We start from the raw sequence: 19,157 nt of genomic DNA on the forward strand, positions 1-19,157 counted from the left end.
AGAGCTATAAAATAATAAATTTGTGTTGTTCAGGCCACCAAGTATGTGACTTTCATCACCAAAGCTATAGAAAGCTAAGATGATGGACATAAATAATGGTACCTGCCTCATGGTGGTGTTGGAGAATTAAATGGTATTAATGAGCACAGAGAGCTTAGCACAGTACCTGGCACATAGTAGGTGCTCAGTTAGGGTAAGTCAGCAGTATCCCACTGAGGCCCTGCCTTCCCCAGCCTTCTGCTGCCACCCATCAGGGACGATGCCATTCTCCAAGGATGTTGATACTTACTTTCCCTCCAACTACGTCCTGCAGTTAATTCACTTAAATAAACACCAGGGCTTTGAAGTCAAGCAAGCTGGGGTTAAGGTCTGGCTCTGCTACTTTCTCCTAGCACAACTGTGGGTCACTTTCTTGACCTTTCTCAGACTCAACACACCTCCCAAAAGGCATTGCTGTGAGGCCAAGAGGAATCATGCCACGAAGTGCTCAGCATCCTGCAAACAGTACTGTTACTATTACTATCAATAACAATGGCAAAGCTCACAGCTGCGCTTCAAAAGAAGGAGCTGTGCTAGAAGGTAGTGAGTCCGTATCACTAGAAGGAGCCAATCTCCATCCTGATAATGACTCATCCCCGAAGACCACACAGTAGATGGTGGGGGGACAGACTGATATAAAAGTAAGAGTAGAACAGACAAGGGAGAGGGGATTATCTTCTGAACCAGCCCCCCATCTTATACAGGGCTGATCTGAGGCCCACAGTGGAGAAGTGGAGCCCCAGCCAAGTTCTTTGTGTCCTCCTAACTTCCTGAACGGTGAGCGGCCTTTGTTCCCTGCGCAACCCCCCACAACTGCATCCAGAGCCAACTGTCTCCTATTAATATTAATGCGGTGTGGGGCGCCTGGGTGGCTCAGTGGGTTAAGCCACTGCCTTCGGCTCAGGTCATGATCTCGGAGTCCTGGGATCGAGTCCCGCATCAGGCTCTCTGCTCAGCGGAGAGCCTGCTTCCCTCTCTCTCTCTCTCTGCCTGCCTCTCCATCTACTTGTGATTTCTCTCTGTCAAATAAATTAAAAAAAAAAAAAATCTTTAATAATGCGGTGAAAAATTAAACCAGGCTCACGCACGCCACTTTCCAGGCTGCAACCACTGGGCTGTGCCGAGCATTTTTTTATCATCAACTGCCATTGGCTTAAGACAGATTACAAAGTCCTGAATTAAGGGAAAAGGTGACATCTCCCTAGTCTGAGGTGAGAGAAGGACACAGATCACATACAGAGAAAGCTCCGGAGCCACAGCCAAGAGGACTATGCTTTCCCCTGATAGAGCTGTCTGCATTCTATATCCTCACCCCAGACCCTCCCCTCTCGACTTCCAGGGAGACTCATCATAGCATCATCATCCTCACCACCATCATCCTCACCATCATCATCACCACCACCATCACCATAATTATCACCATCATCACCACCATCATCATCGCCATCACCTCCACTACCATTACCATGATTACCACATTCTCTACCATCTCCATCACCATCACCGTCATCACCACCAGTATCATCACCATAACCATCACCATCATCTTCACCACCACCATCATCACCATCAACATCACCATTACCACCTTCTCCACCATTTCCATGATCTCCATCATCACAAGCATCGACACCATAATCATCATAATCACCACCATCACCATCAACATCACTATTATCACCAGCATTACCATCAATACCATCATCACCACCATCACCATCATCACCACCATCACCATCATCACCATCACCACCAACTCCATCATCACCACCATCTCCATCACCACCACCACCATCAGCAGCAGCATCGCCATCATCATCACCATCATCATCACCCAGCCTCTCCCTCAAAGGGAGAGGTTGTGACAAGGTCATAAGCACTGTGAGACCCCCAGCAAGGAATTGGGAGTACAGGGAGTAAAGGAGAGGCCCCATGGAGAGTTGCAGGCTCACCCGAGTGGAGAGCCAATAACCAGCACTGGCGTGAGCAGAGAATCACAACTGACCACATTCTTTTGGAGTCATTTGATAAGCACTATGCTGGGGGTATGGAGTCCAGAATTCAGGTCCTGGCTTGGCTCTAAACTTGTGACCTTAAGGCAGAGGTTCTCCACCCTGGCACTATTGAGATTTTGGCTGTGGGGACCGTCCTGTTTACCTTAGGATACTTAGCAGCACCCCCTGGCCTCTCCCCAATAGCATCCCTCATCCTCCACCCAGGGTGACAAGCACAGTTTCTCCGGACACTGCCAGATATCCCAGGGAGTGGGTGCAAAATCACCCCTGCGGGATTCTAAGGGTTAAGAACCTTCAGGAAACAAGTCACTCACTGTGTTCACTTCAACAGCACATATAATAAGTCACTTACTTAACCTTTCAGTCCTGGCTCTTCATCTGTTAAATGGCATTCAGAGCTTGTGTCCCCCCAGCAGCCTGCCTGAATTTTAATCAGGCCTCCACCAATTAATTGCTACTTGCATGTCCTTTGTCTGTCCCTCTACACCTTGGTCTCCTCCTCTATACAACAGAGGCAATAATCACGCCTACTGCCTAGAGGCACTGTGAGAATTCAGTAAATGATGCATGGAGAGTGCTTAGCACATGATAAGAGCGCCATAAAAGCTATCATGCTCTTAGGACTACGCGACGACTCGCAGACAGCGCAAGGATTGATGGGAACGAACGTGCTGATGCTTCAGATCTAGGTCTCTCTGCCCTTTCTCTGGTGCTCAGCCAAACCTTCCATGGGAAAGTTCCCAGGGAACCATGGCAGGGCAGACAGAACCTCTGGAGTTCACCTCCATGCGCTGGGCAGAGAAAGCCTCGGATTCCCGGAGTCCTGCTGCCAGCAGCATTCCCAGCCTCAGCTCCAGGCCTAGGAGAAAGACGTGGCAAACAATTCAAGGGTTTGAATACCCTTCTGCCTGTTCATTACTACTGTCATGGCGCCTTTGGCCAGGGTGCTATGCTTTTTAACCAGAGACCTGACAGCTACCCAGTCTGGGCCCAGGAAAGAGAGGTGCCATGTTGGACATCACACGGACAATGATTTCAAGAAGGGAAAGATACAGAGAGAGAGAGAAAGAGAGAGAGAGAGAGAGAGATAGAGGGAGAGAGCGCGCGCACGGACACTCTGGAACATGGGAGTAATTATACATAGGTTAAAAAAAAAGATGCTGCCTTCCTCTTGGTCTCAAGGAAGTACGTCCGGCCTCTGATACGGATGGATTCAAGAGAAAGGATGTGGTTTTATACTCAAAAGAAGGGCTCGGTATTAATCATGCCTTTTTTTTTCTTCTGTATTCTTGATGCTTTGACATCTTGGAGGCTTGCTGGTTTAGAAGGCACCGATCCTCCTAGGGTTAGCTGGTTCCTAAAGGTAGCAAACGGGTCGCCTTCAAGCACACATTCCACAGGCAAACCAGCCAGTCCAGCGCCCACCCCCAAGCACCTCCTTATTTCAGACTCACACTCTCCCTCCTGGCCACCATCTCTGGCCCGAATCACTCCAGGACCGGGTACTACACACCTAGGGACAGTCCCTATGTCCCAGAGCCCACTGACACTAGTCCAGCCAGCCAGCCCCAAGGCTGCTTCCCCTGCCTCACCGAAACAGGTTCTAGTCCAGTTACGTGGCTTTGGACAGGCATCTGTTACACTGTCCCGATGTCTCGGTCTACAAAATAGAACAGTCCCGCCCGTTGGTGAGGCAGTAAGGTTTCTTTGTGGGTTTTTTTGTTTTTTTTTTTTTGTTTTTTAGATTTTATTTATTTATTTGACAGAGAGAGATCACAAGTAGGCAGAGAGGCAGGCAGACAGAAGTGGGGGGAAGCAGGCTCCCTGCTGAGGAGAGAGCCCGATGCGGGGCTCGATCCCAGGACCCCAAGATCATGACCTGAGCTGAAGGCAGAGGTTTAACCGCTGAGCCAACCAGGTGCCCCAAGGCAGTAAGGTTTAAAATGGGTGTAATATGCTCTGCACTGTGCCTGGCACATGGGGTGGGCAATTCTCCAGGTCCAGACTAAGGAGAAGGGGGAGTGCGGGACGTGAGGAGGCATGGGGGGAAGTGATGGGCCTCGGAGGCAGGGGCTGCTGACCAGCAAGAAAGAGACATCGGGGAGGAGCCCTGGGATACCCCGAATCTGTGACAAAGAGGGGTCCTCCCTGTGAGCCCCCATTCTGAGACCATGGCCAACCCCCCCTCCCCAAATGAAAGAAGGAGCCCCGGGCCCAACATTAGGATGTGGAAAGCGGGGGGTAATTTACAAACACCCCCCACCACACACACACACACAATCACCTAGAAAAGTCCTAACGTCCCACAATATCACCTCTCTGGTCTCCATTTTCTCATCCCTGGAATGAACCATAAAATATGCAACTGCTTACATCACTGAGATGCTGTGGGTCCCAGAGACAACAGGTGCAAAATCAATGTCTTAGTCAACTGCCAAGTGCCGTACAGAGGAGGGGGTATGCTGGCGCCTTGTTATGGAGCATTCTGCCTTCCCCAGGCGATTCTCAGGTTTTGACAGTTCCAGACACTCGCCTCAACTCCCCAAAATTCAACTGTCTTTTATGTGCACTGTCTCAGACCCATAAACGCTGCAGAAACCATCTGCCCACGCTTGGCATTCATCTGCTTTCAGACCATACCGCAAGCCCATTTTTATGAATTAGGTCCTTCTGACACCTGGAATGTTCATCAACCAGCCACCTAAAAATGGTACAAAGGCATCAGCCACAGCTTAATCATGTGGCACCTAGCAGATGTCCGGAAATATTGGATTAACCAGCCCAAGTCCCAGACATGTCTCATAATCCATAGATTCCTTGGCTTGGCAAAATCCAAAGAGAAAATCTCTGTTTAAAAAAGAAAAAACAACAATCAGGGACACTTGGGCGGCTCAGTGGGCTAAAGCCTCTGCCTTCAGCTCAGGTCATGATCTCGGGGGCCTGGGATCGAGCCCCGCATCGGGCTCCCTACCCAGCAGGGAGCCTGCTTCCCCCCTCTCCCTCTGCCTGCCTCTCTGCCTACTTGTGATCTCTGTCAAATAAATAAATAAAATCTTAAATAAATAAATAAATAATAAATCAGGGGCACCTGGGTGGCTCAGTCCATGACGCATCTGCCTTCGGCTTGGGTCGTGATCGCAGGGTCTGGGATTGAGCCCCACATTGGGCTCCCTGCTAACCCTAACCCCTGCCCTTTGCTGCTCCCCCTGCTGTGTTCTCTCGCTCTGTCAAGTAAATAAATAAAATCTTTTTTAAAAAATTTTAAATAAAAAAAAATTTTTTTTTAAATCAGTGCAAAACCAACCCAAGAATTCCTGCTTTTGAAACAGGAGGGCCACAAACATCTCCCTGTGCTTACAAACTAGAATGGCAACATGGAGAGCAGAGCAGAAAGAAAACCTATAAAATAAACGTCTTTCCTTCCAAGCGTCCGCGCAGGTGCACGGAGGCACAGACAAATGAAAACACGCCCCCAAGGTATGGAGAGGGGCACCCTGGGGAAAAACAAAATTCTTTGAGCTCCCAGAGTTATTGTAGATGTAATTTAGGTGAGTGAAGAGGCGGTCATACTTTGTGGAGTGCCTGGGGAGGCTCACTTGGTTGATTTAGGACTTCCGGCCTCCAAAACTGTGCAACAGCACAGTTCAGGGTTTTTTTAACTATTCGATGTATGCTACTTTGTTAGGGAAGCCACGAGAAACAGATCTATTTCACAGCACAAGAAGTCAGGACTTCTGGTCTTCCCGACTTGGCTCATGCTGTTCCCTCCACCCAGAGAGCTCATTTCTCCCTTAATCCACCCACTAAAATTCTACTTAACTTTTTAAGGTACAACTTAGATGTCACTTTGCCCAGGAAACCTTCTGTGACTCCCCCCAGCGCCACGCCTCTTGGGCAATTCCATGGCACCATCACCGGTCCCGAGGCGGGACAACTGTGTGTTCTCAATTTATAGTCACTGTTCCCTGCTCTGAGCTCACGGAGGCTGGGGAACTCAGCTGTTCGTATTGGTGTCCCAGGGACCCGCAAAGGACTGCTCATCACCAGAATTCAGTTACATTCTTGATTAAATAGCTTGTCTTAGCTGTAACTAGAATTTTTTTTTCCCTCTTGTAAAGGAGGGATCTGAAGCAAATATGACAAAATGTTGACATCTGTTAACTCCAGAGGGTGGGCACGCGGGTGTCATATTATTTCCTGTGCTTTTCTGAAGATTTGAAATACTGCATAACGAAAACATTCTCAACCTTAAAAACAGAAGGTAGTGGGCTATCTTGGGACACGACCAGTCCGCCGGAGCCTGGTTTCTATTGGAAAGGGCATTTCTAGTTCAAAACACGGCCTTGCACACCATTTTAGAACTCAGCCCACCGTGTCTAGGACGAGGAATATTATTGCTTGAGTACCTTCTCAGCACTCCTTCATGGCGGTAGGTCTGGTTTTCATGGTTACGGCAAACCTATGAGATTATAGGATTGCTTCCTCTGAACTGGGACTTGCCCAAGGTCGTACAGCTCATACATGGTGGGCCTGGGACTGAAACGGAGTCTGCGTTGTTCCAAATCTAAGTCACAGGAGCAGGAATTACAGTTTTCACGATGTCCCAGGCATACATCAGCTTACTTCAGTCACACAACAGCCCTGTGAGACAGGTCCTGCTCTTATCATCATCCCATTTAGGCGGATGAAGGACATAAGGACACAGAGAGGAAGAGAAGCTTCCCGGTGGCACAGCCAGCCTGCTGTGGGGCTGGGATTCGAACTTGTGCAGACGTGTTCCCAAGCCTGTGCTCCCCTGCCCTCTGGGGTTCTCCTACCATGGAGAACAGGCTGCTGCTCCTCCAGTAAGGGCCCCCAAAAGCAGAGATGATGCCCCCCAGCCCCTAGGGGGGTCTCTGGAGGTCACCACATCCTAGGTTCTGCCTCCCAACCCAAGAGGAAAAGCCAAGCATGCAGCTACCCTGGGGAGAAGGACACAGACGGGACTCTACCCAGGTGGGTACTGACACAGGGAAACCACCCAGCAACGAGCTCTCAGCCCTTCTTATACGCTCACAGTCGCACATTTCCAGAATGCAGAGGGAAGAGAAGGGACTACCCCAGATCCTTCCCACCTTCCTGCCCGCTTCCTGCCTGCCTTTCCACGTCTTCTCCCCGTGCATCTCACAGAGGGCGCTGTGCTAGGTTTCACTTCTCCCAACCTCACATCTAAGCGCGGCAACCTGTATTTAAAATTATAGGAGCCTAATATTCTAAAACGTTCTAAATTAACCCAGCAGGTCAGCAGCAATTACTCATAATTCTCAACCACACTCCATTCCCTGCTAGGGATTTAGACCAACTAAGACTGCATGCCCAGACATGCAAAGGGGCATACAGACTTCCCTTTGGTGCCTTCCATTGTTCTAACGAGTGACTTTAGGACATGCCTGCTAACTATTCTGCTCTTCTTGAAATACAGCCTTTAGTCACCAAGATAAAGACCTAAAATCCCCTTAGGCATGTAAAGATTTTGATTGCAAAAAAAAGAGATTGCTTTCAGAAGCAATCTCTTTTCAGAGAAAAGGAGGCACCACAGTGTCTCTGACTCCAGAGAATGTGGTCTTCATAGTCTTTGAATGAGAGGAGGCTCTGTGATTTAGATAGACCTAAGTCAAAAGGCGACCCTTTAGGCAAACTTGAAGCTCACTTAGCTCTCACCCAGCACAGTGACTTGACTTCATAGAGATAACATTTCCAGAATTACTTCCAACCAGATCTGTCTTTGTCTTATCCGGCTTATTCCTGGGTCACACGAGAGATGGCACCTGCCAGGGGAAGGGTCTAGGACCTCAGGAGAAACCCATGTGCATCAGAGAAACTCTGCCCCCTGACAATGACTTCTAGCTGACCATGAAAAAAGTGTCTGAGGTTTTTTGGACGTATTGAACCAGCCCTTTAAAAAGTCTCGGAAACTTTCATCAATACCTTCTTCCATAGAACCACTCTTCTGACTTCTATCATCTTCAATTACATGCTTGAAGGAACTTTCTGGGGAAGGCAAAAACATTTCATAGGCCATCCTGAACTGGGTTGTGGATGCACAGGTGTATACCTAGGTAAGCATACACCCAGCTGTATACTAAGAGGTGTACATTTTATACACAGCATCCCTCAATTTTAAGGTTTTTGTTTTGTTTTGTTTTTAAGGCAGGAGATGGGTAATCATCCTCGGGCCAAAGGTCATACAAAGGCAAGAACATGAGAAATTTCCAGAAATATTTCCATGTTGCTGAAAGGCGGCTGATGGTGAAGTATGCCGACATGGGGCCATGTCCAAAGAAAGCCTGATTGTCACAGATCAAAATTCTGGATTTCTGTGCGACTTTTCACAAAGTCTAAAAAGCAAGCTTCTGACTCTCAGAGCTGCTAACCAGAAAGGACCCATCAAGTCAATCTCTGGGAGATGTCCATCCGTCAAAGTGCACAAGGAAATATGACAAGAGGTAGGGGCCAGGAAAGAAATGCTGGCACCAAGGATGTGGCGTCAGGGGGAGATGGGGACCAGGTGACCCTCTCGCTGCACATTTCTCTGACGGGGTGCCCGTAGTGACTGTGACAGAGGGAAGAGGTCCCCGGTGTGGTGAGGCAGAGGGAGCTCAGGGAGAAAGCTAATGGATGTGTCTTCCCATCCCTTTGTATGAGAGCCTTTTGCACAGCACATGACAACCCAGTGTCTCCTCATTAGGAACCCTTGCTGCTCAGCCTGGCTCGTCTCTTCCTAACTATGAAGTGGCAGAGCAGCCTTTTTAATTAACAAGTCGTGTCTCTATCCCACTGTACATTTATTTCACCGCCCAACGCACCAACCAGGTGCCTTCAGGGAAAGAGGAGAATTTTAAGAAGCTGGGAAGGGGAGGGGTGAGTGGGGAGCTGTTAAAGGGTGTCAAATGAACAGGTGCAGGCTTGTTAGTCATGGAGACTGCATAAATCTTTGAAATTAATTTCACTGATGGTTCATTTTTCATTAATGTTTTCCTGGCCGTAAGAAAGTAACTCTATTTTCCTGCACCCCAGGAGACACAGACACATTCTTGGAGAGAGGGCCAGGCTCGAAGACTACACATATGTTTTCCAGGAATGACCTCCAGGTCATTTCAGTGAAGGGCAGGATCCCCTGGGAAGGGAGACAGCTGCGGGGGGAAGACCCTAGAGCAGGACAGAGCAGGTGTAAGGCGCGGTCAGGCCACCTGCCAGGCAGGGAGATGAGAGCAAGTCATGGCCTGTCTGATCCTCGGGGCCTCCCAGGGAAAGGGAAGGAACACCACCGCACGACATTGTAAAAGGGAAATAAAGCAAAGTAGTGATTGGAGGACTTAATAAACTAAGCGCTGAGCACGTATGTATGACTTAAGGTTTGGCTTCTGTGCACGTTTGATTTTGGTGGATAATAAAAACAGACTCTGGCCAAAATTATAGTGATTTTTCAAAAAAGGAAAAAGAAAATGTAATTGGGAGGATCCAAGCACAACCAAGAGAATGAGGCAACGCAAGATCATTTATCCTTACTCTCATTCATTCACCTCTCCATCTAGTAAGTAGAGGGGTCCCCCCCTTATCCTCGGGGTACATTCCAAGACCCCCAGTGGATGCCCAAAAGTGCAAATAGCACTGAATTATCCATATGCTATACTTTTCCCTATGCACACATACCTACAACAAAGTTTAATTTATGAATTGGATACAGTCAGAAAAAAAAAAAGCACAATACCTAATAATAAAAAGTTACAACGTACTATACTAAGAGCTCAGTGAATGTGCTCTATCTCAAAGTATCTGACTGTCCCCATAGTCGCCCTTCTTCCCATGATGATGCAAGAGGACACAAGGAGATGCCTCCACAAGGAGATGCGGTGAGGGCAATGACATAGGCATTATGACCTGGCATTAGGCCATCTTGACCTTCCGATGATGTGTCAGGAGGAGGAACAACTGCTTCCAGACCACAGTCCACTGTGGATAACCATAACTGCAGGAAGCAAAACCACAAATAAGGGAGGTACTACGGTGCTTCATGTGCTCGTACCATGTGCCAGGTAGAATTTTAGGTGAACAAGATACAGATGATTTCTGCCTACTCTGAACAGTCTGGCAAAGACTTTAGAGAAGTAAAGAGGTCACCACAATGATTCTTAGGAAGAGGGAGTGTGGCGTAAACAGAGATGGTCGATGGCAGCACTGGGAAAAAGTTCTGTAACGGTCAGCTACTGCTACCTAACAAACATTGCCAGAGACACATAGCACGGATGGTCTTCATGCTCAGCAGGGGCAGCTCTGCTGTGACCCACAGGGTTACAAAGGCCTACAGTGACCTGCTCCACATGCCTCCCACTCCACATGCCTCCCACTCGTTAGGATCCGCAGTTACACAGAACATGCTTTTCCTGGCCATGATGGAACGTCTTGCATCTATCAGAGGAATTTTTAATTATAAAACATATGAAGGAAACAAGTTTATTTTCTCTTTCAAGTGTGCACAGTGGGAAAAAAACAACAAAGCATTGCCGAGCGGGAAATGGTTCAGCCTTGATTGATCCATAATGACCCATTTACATGTCACTGATCTGCCCCTGCTTCACCAGCTTTAAGCATAAAACGAGGTCACCGGCCTTTTAAATATTCAAATGAAATTACTCTGGGAGCAGAAATTGGTTCAACCTCTTTGCAGAGCCATTGGATAACACCTCCCCAAATTTTAAGAGTGCTCACCTTTGAACTTGGGGATTCGACTTCCAGGAATCTGTTCTACAGAAATCCTTGCACAAATGCAGAAAGATCTACCTGTTCGTTAAAGTATGTGTGTTGCAGCATTGTAGGGTAAAGCTGTGTTAGAAACGGGAGCAACACGATTGTCAATTAACAGGGGACCGAGGGCGCCTGGGTGGCTCAGTGGGTTAAGCTGCTGCCTTCGGCTCAGGTCATGATCTCAGGGTCCTGGGATCAAGTCCCGCATCGGGCTCTCTGCTCAGCAGGGAGCCTGCTTCGCCCTCTCTCTCTCTCTCTGCCTGCCTCTCCATCTACTTGTGATTTCTCTCTGTCAAACAAATAAATAAATAAAATCTTTAAAAAAAAAAAAAAAAAACAGGGGACCGGATGCAAAGAGTGAGGTGGATAGAGACGTCTGTAGTTCGGGAAACCTTCAAGACAGCTGTTCCGTGCACTGGACAGTCGCCAGACCACCAGATGGTGCAATGACATGTATATTTAAAAACACAGCCCCTTTATCCATGTATACCTACAGGTATGTCTATGTCTTTATCCAAACCTGTCTCCACCGACATATGCATGTATCTATGTCCGTGGCTTATCCACAGTTATATTTGTATCTCTGTGTCTGCAACTGTATCTATATGCAGATTCATGCAACAGTCGAGAAAGGAAAGATCACTGGGCACCTGGGTGTCTCCGTTGAGTGTCTGCTGTCGCCTCAGGTCATGATCTCAGGGTGCTTGGCTCCCTGCTCAGTGCGGCGCCTGCTTCTCCTTCTCCCTCTGCTGCTCCCCCTGCTCGTGCTTTCTTGGTTTCGCAAATAAAATCCTAAAAACAGAAAAAGAAAGGAAATATTACCAACAGACAAGGTAAAGGGGGCACATCCCACTTTTGACTCCGAATGTTGCCATGTTACTGTTTTCCATATATTTGAATAGTAGTGACCTCGCTTTCAAAATGCAGATGACCTTGAGCCCCATCATGCCTCCAGGGGAGCAGGTCCTTCTCCTCCCCTGCCCCAGGGTCTCTCAGCCACGATCACACCCAGGAATGTCTGTCCTGGCTGGTGTCACGGGAGACACCAAACTGGGAACAGCGGCGTGGCCGGTGGAGGCATCCTGAGGCTTGGCCAACCCCCAGCCCGGTGCCCGCTGTCTGCTCACGCGTCCCAGGCTTGGAGTGTTCGGGACACAGAATTACTTTTCCCGCGCGTGGGAGGCTGCCACCTGGGGTCTTTCCACTACACGGTGCGCGCGCATGTGACGTGCGACGCGCGCACGCAAGCATACATGATGCACGCACACGAGACGCGCATGAGCACCCACGCAAGCACGCACACGTGACCCACGCACACGTGACGCACGCAAACACGCACGCGCAATCATCTTGGTACCAGGGCCTGTCTCGGAAGCAGCGTCCGCTAGGGAGATGCGAGTGCAAACCGCTCAGCAGGGACAAGATCCCGGGAAACACGGGTCGGGGGGACAGTCCGTGCGGGCTGTGCCTGTCCACAGCTCGTGCCGCGGGCAGGGCCGACTGCACTGCTCCAGGCCCTCGGGGAGACGGCGCCCCCTCCGCGGGGCTTCTCCACCCACGCCCAGCCATCCCTGCTGGAAGGATGATCCGAGACCGGCCTGTGGTCACTCCCCCTTCAAGTCTCCTGTGGCCTCTCTAACGAACCGGGGGCTTCGACAGCATCCGGAAGCCCCAGATCCAAGCAGGGGCAGGGCTGGGGCCTTCTGAAGCTGGGGCAGGGAGGGGGCTGAATCTGCGCCGCGCCTCTCTCCTGGCGTCCGGGGCTGTGCTCCCACCGCTGTGTCCGGATCTCACGCCTTGTGAGGACACGTTCATCTCGGCTGAGGGCCGACGGCAGTGTCCACATCTGAACTCTGTATCTGCAAAGTGCCAACTTCCGCGGGGGGGGGGGGGGGGGGTGTTGGGGCTCCCACATCTTTCGTGGGGGGCACCGTTCAACTCACAACAAACCCCCCCACACCCCCCAGCTCTTCCAGCCATGCCCAGGCCAGGGGGGAAACCCTACACCGAGTTTCCGTTGTCACAGGTACTCACAGATGGCAGCCCCTAGGGCCGGGGTTGGGGTGGGGGAGTGTCCCCAGGCAGGACACCAGCCGCTCCGCCAAGGGCTCTGAGCTCGGGAGACCTCGTCTCCTGGCTGCGCTTCCCACGCAGGGCAAATTGGGTAAAAGCCGAAAAGGCCAGCAAGCCGTCAAGCATGACTACAAGATGAAGTGTCGTGCCTTAAAACCCTTACCCAAGCGCACGTGGGGGCGCGGGGGCGGCAGGCTCAGCTGCCAGGTGGTGATCTGTGCAGAGGAGCCGCCTAATACCCAGAAGTGCCTCCTAATGGCCCTCCAGATCATTTCATTAAAAGTTGCAAGGAGGTCTGCAGCTGAACCCCAGTCGTGCTGAGAAGGCCATTAGGTTAATCAAAATAGGAGGACAGCTGGCCATCTACTCTTAATTAACAAATTAGGTCCTGCTGCCGACTCAGCAAAACTGAGAGCCAGCCAATGACCGTTGGGGCGTTGAGACGGCTCAGAGCACCCCTCCATCCCCAACAGTCGATCCAAATTTAAAGGAGGGATACTCTCGCTGTAAGCAAATCAGAAGCTCCAGAACAGCCGGGTTCCCACCAAGCTACCTACCAGAATCTTAACAGGTGTTCACCTGTCTTTCCAGGGCTAGAACACAAGCTCCATGGGGAGCACCACCACCACCCCCGATCCTAGTTTGCCCAGGACCAAGGAGCGTCCTGGGACACCGGACATTTGGTCACTCCAGCTGCATGAAAGCAAGGACTCGGTCTGTTTTGTTCACGGCTGTATGTCCAGAGCTCCAGGGCCTGACACAGAGCAGACCTTAAATAAACGTTAATTGAGCGAAAACAAGGACAAACAAATGCATGAACGAGGTTGTCCCCTGTCTGCAATCCTACAACATAACCGACAGCCTGCAGTAGATTCTTCCATGCTTTGAGCACACATAATATAGAGGTTCTTTTTCCTCAAAAGAAAAAGGAAAAAAAGGAATCACAGGCATGAATCAGCGATTTGCTTTATCACTTATCAACATATAGTACAACTCTTGGATCACTACATAGAGATCTGCCTAATTCTTCTTAACTGGCTCAGGATGTCCACAATACTGAATGGGCCATAACCATAATGTATCCTATTATTCACCTATGGGTAACGTTATGTTTCCAATGACCACCAGGGGACACGATGCACAAATAAAATATCTTTGCACACAGATTTTAAGATTTTGGCCATTTCATTTCTATTAGATAGGTTCCTAAAGGTCAAGGGGACTGAGGGTTTGTAATTTAAACAGACATCAGGGCTGACCTTAGGTAGGACAACGCAGAGAAAGGTCACAGAGCCCATCATAGCCAGGCTGTGAAGGAAGAGGTCCAGGAGCTGAGTGTGTCACACACCCATTTCCCCAGCTCTCTCCCAGCAGTGTGCGATACACAAGGGATTAACTATTCCCTGGGGATGCAAAAAAAAAACTATGCTGTGGTCTCTGCTCTGGAAAAAAAAAGTCCCACAGTGCAACAGAGAGGAGCAGAGAAGGGGAGCCATCATGGGCTGAACTCCCTCAGGGCAACCGGTATTGTTCTAGGTGCTTCCAAGCACCAGCTGCTTTGTTCAATCTTTAAACAATTCTGCAGGGCAGGAAAAATGATCTCAATCCTCCAGAATATAAACTACTTGTGAGCCAGGAAAGGGGCGTACCTGGCCCAGAGTCAAACAGCCAGCAAGTGAAAAGGCTGGGATTTGAACCTGAGTCTGGCTGACTCCAAAATCACTTTCCACTGCATCACTGGGCTTGAGGTCAGCTATCTTGGAATCAGCCACAGGTGCTGGTCCCAATCCCAGAGAGCCAGATGCAATTGGTCTGAGGTATGCACCCCCTCCCCCACCCACCCCAATCAAGTCTTGAAAACAAAGGTGTTCCAGTGTGAGACCAAGGCTGAAAACAGCTACAGGTCGCCCCGTGGTTCAGACTCACCTGGAGGGCTTGAAGGGGCCGGCTGCCGGCCCCCAACTGCAGTGTCTGATGCAGGGGTCCCGGAAGTGGGACCCAGAATGTGCACTTCTGAGCAGCTTCTGGTAATGTTTACGATGCTGGTCAGGATCCGTCCTCTGGAAACACTGCCCTACACCTAGTTTGCCAACAGGAACTGGAAGAACCACAGCGCAGACCATATTCAACACCAGCCCAGACAGTGCAGGCTTTAGGGGGTTTTCAGTTTCGCCTCTCAGCTTTCTTTGAGGTTTGCAAGGCTAAGACAGGATTATCAGTGGGTCCTCAGTGACACTGGCTCATCTGACCATTTTCTTTCTGCCTGCTGTTTGCCGAGTACTTCCTGGGCGGCCTGGAAAGAAAGCAAGCCCTGGGTTCCCCCACCCCCAACTAACCCCTGCATGAACACATCCATACACACCAGAAAGAGTGGTGGCTAGAATTCTGAAACCCTGAAACCCCAGGATGACCCCCTCCAGCCCCGTGGACTGTGTCCTTTTACGGTATTTCCAGGGCCAGGGGGCTGCTCCTGCGGCTAGCTCCAGGCAGCTCATCTCTGTGCCTCACCCTGCCAAAAAAAGCCGAGATCCAATGGGCAGGAAAGACACTCAGAGGTCATCTGGGCCACCCCCAGCATGTCCCACCTCCTCAGCAGGACGCCGCAGACCACGCTTCCCCAGCTGCCCAGACATGCAGAGGAAAGTAGTCCCCCCCGCGCCCCCTGCTGGCTGAGTTGGGAATGGCTGAGAAGCTAGCGCAGACATGCAGAGGAAAGTAGTCCCCCAGCGCCCCCTGCTGGCTGAGTTGGGAATGGCTGAGAAGCTAGTGCATCCCCAATTGCAGAAACCTCAAGATCTCCCTGACTCCCTCCAGTAAGAGGCAAATTCCCCTGGAAGGGGCTTCCGTCTTTCCAGAATTATCTCCAGCACCTGAAACATGCCCACTGTTTGCCTACACATTCCCAACCGACAGCCACCATCCTGCTTAAGAGATAGAAGATATTGGCTGGGGCTACAAGGAGTCTCCCCTCGTACGAGGCATTGAGAACATAAGGACATTGCACGCGCTTTGGAGAAATTCACAGTCTAACCTGTAGGTCGGCCAACCACAGCCCACCAGGCAAATCTAGCCCACTGTGCTTCTGGGCAACCCATAAGTAAGTATGACTTTTCCGTTTTTTAATTATTTTACAAATCAAAAGCATTTACTTACCATGATGAGAGCACTGAATAATGAACACCTGAAACTCAGAAAACACTGTATGTTCACGACACTGGAATTAAAAGTTTAAACTTAATTTGAAAAATCAAAAGACTATTTTGTGGCCTGTGAAACGAGCTCAGAGAGGTTGCTCAGCTTACCCAAGGCCACACAGCTAAGAGCTGGCAGAGCTGGGTTCGAACGCAGATTGGCCTGACTTCAAAACTCACATTGATTTTTTTTTTTTTAAGACTTTATTTTTTTGACAGAGATCTCAAGTAGGCAGAGAGAGGGAGGAGGAAGCAGGCTCCCCACTAAGCAGAGAGCCCGACACGGGGCTTGATCCCAGGACCCTAAGATCATGACCTGAGCCAAAGGCAGAGGCTTTAACCCACTTAGCCACCCAGGTGCCCCACTCTGGTTGATTCTACTCCCCCAGGTCACCGCTAGGCTTGCAGTCTCAGAATCTCCTCCCATTTGACAGAGGAGAAAATGTGGCTCATCGAGCTCGGGTGACTTATTCCCACGGCACTCAGCCAGTGAGCCACTGGTGAGGAGGGACTTGAGCCCTGGCATCTGAGTGCAAATGCAGTGCTCCTTTCTAGCCTGCGACTCCTGACTTTCGGACGGGGCTGATTCTCTGTAGCAATGAGGCCCAGCAGTAGCACGGAGAAGGAAGGAAGGATTTCGCTCCTACCACTCCCCGACTGACAGTTCTGCAAAATGGGTATAATGCTCCCATACCTCCGTGTTTAAAGTGTCCCCCGAGAAAAGTATCTGGGGCCACCGGAGGCCAGATGAGAATAAGGACACCAGACAGAGGAACCAGGCAGCCCCTCCCACGGCATCAGTCCCCCAAATCAACCCTGCTTTCCTGGTACACATGTGGAGGAGCCACGTGAGATGTCCCCTGGAGAATTCAGCTGTTTGGTTAAGGAAATAAAGCTTGCAGATGACCACTCAGATCAGGGCTACGTTATTCTGATCTGGTCCCAAGTCCCAGCGCTGAGTGAATGGGCTCCGACCGCCACTGACCCAGCAGCTTGAACAGCAGAGATTTATCCCCTGGAGGCTGCAAGTCCAAGGGCAAGATCCCCGCAGGCTGGCTTCTTCTGTGGCCTCTCTCTTGGAATGCAGACAGCCATCTGCGTGTTTCCGTGGCGTTCTCCTTCTAGGCATGTCTGTGTCCAAATTTCCTCTTCTAATAAGGACACCACTTATGCTGGATGAAGGCCCACCCCAGTGACCTCCTGTTACTTAATTACCTCTCCAAATACAGCCACGTTTGGAGGTGCTGGGAGCTAGGACTTCTGCATACAAATGGGGCAGGGGGCGTGTTCGGGGGGGGGATACAGTATAACCCAGAAAAGAGCATTAGGGGGCACCTGGGTGGCTCAGTGGGTTAAAGCCTCTGCCTTCAGTTCAGGTCATGATCTCAGGGTCCTGGGATTAAGCCCCACATCGGGCTCTCTGCTCAGCAGGGAGCCTGCTTCCCCTCTCTGCCTGCCTCTCTGCCTACCTGTGATCTCTGTCTGTCAAATAAATAAATAAAATCTTAAAACAAAAAGAAAAGAAAAGAGCATTCGGGCATCTGGCTCATCTGTCTGTCTGTCCTGCAGAGTCCTACAGCAGGGACAGCAATTTGGTGAGAAGGCCCAGAGCCCGCTTCAAGGGGAGGGACGGAGAGCTGACAAAGGCTGGAGCAGGGCCCAGCCTGCCAGGCACCTAGACTTGGGTGGCCAGGATTTATCACTGCAGTCAGTCACCACGATAATTGGAGAGAAGCAGGCTGTCAGGGGCAGAACCCAAGGATAATATTTCAGCAGAGAACTCCCCTGCCCAAGCCCCACCAAATTCTAAGAGTTGTCGCCCCGGGACCCCCACCCCCCACTCTGGGCCCTGCAAAGGTGAGTACTTGTCCATCTGAGAGACTTTTCAAGGTCGCCTGTCTAAGCCGGCTGCTCTGGGCTCTCGGGGAGCAGGTCAGGGTGGGGAGTGGTGGGGAGAACCTTTGCCACCCTGGCAGGTGTTGGCACACTCCAGCTCGGCACAATGCAGCCCCCCCCCCCCCCCGGATGGCTCACCCCAGGCAGTTCTGGTGGCATGGATCTGGGTGTGGAGCCAGGATGCACTTTTCTGTAACCCAGCCCCAGATCTGAGCAGAGAACTCCCCCCTCTCAGAGAACATTCTAGCTTCAGATCCTGCCTAGCTGTCTCTAAGTTTTCTGGATGTCTCTCATCACAAGCAGGAGCCACATGACAAAGTGTCTCTAACTCCCTTGCTGGCTTCCCATCCGTGCTCTGGACCCCGACCCCACGAGGCCTTTTCCTTTTTCTCCCGTCCGCCACCAAGCCATCACCTCTCAGTCTTCTGGCTTCCAAGCCAGGGTCCTTGCACCGCTGGCTTCAAACAGCCCCCCTGGGAAGATACCTCAGCAGAGCGCTTCGCCCCAATGGGTCACCTAGCAGATTGGGATGGAGGGTCAGGCAGAGATGGGGCTGGCTTGGGTTGAAGAGTGTGTGTCATCCTACCCCCACAAATCCTCCTCCACCTGGAACCTCAGAATGTAACCTTATCTGGAAATAGTGTCTTTCCAGGTGCAGTAGTTCAGATGAGACCAACTGGGGAGAAAGCCCTAAATCCAATGACGGGTGTCTTTATAAGAGAAAAGCTTGGACACAGACGCTTGAGGGGAGCAGTGGGGCAGCCGCAAAGCCAAGAAACCCAGGGCTGCGGGCGCCAATGAGCCAGCGGGGAGGCATGGAACAGGTTCCCCTTCAGAGTCCTGGGCAGGGACCAGCCCTGTGCACACACTCTGACCCCCAGACCCATGAGGAGTAAATTCCCATTTTTTTAAGCGACCCAATCAGTAAATAAGCCCCATTTTTAAGAGCGGGGGCTACTCCCATGCTGTTGGCACATAAGAATTTCGGGTCTTTCGTTAAGGTAGCCCCAAAAAAGGGATACATGGGCCCACACATGGGGACAATGAGGACACCCCAACAGACCTCCAACAAAGCCACCATCAGACTTCTGACAGGCAAGGGGTGGGGAACAGGCCTGTCCCGGGGAAACAGGCCTGGAGAAACTGAAAGCTATCAGGA

General features: G+C 50.6%; 1 long non-coding RNA gene across 1 annotated transcript in view; it reads right to left on the bottom strand.

Annotated features, from left to right (window-relative positions):
* Nucleotides 1–19,157, bottom strand: part of LOC132026909 (uncharacterized) — a 63,979-nt gene that overhangs the window by 25,277 nt on the left and 19,545 nt on the right. The window contains exon 2 of the long non-coding RNA XR_009407035.1: nt 11,489–11,630. This is a non-coding gene — a long non-coding RNA (uncharacterized LOC132026909). The remainder of the gene's footprint in view (nt 1–11,488; nt 11,631–19,157) is intronic.

This window comes from Mustela nigripes, chromosome 11 (assembly GCF_022355385.1).
Source record: "Mustela nigripes isolate SB6536 chromosome 11, MUSNIG.SB6536, whole genome shotgun sequence".
NCBI classification, from domain to species: Eukaryota; Metazoa; Chordata; class Mammalia; order Carnivora; family Mustelidae; genus Mustela; species Mustela nigripes.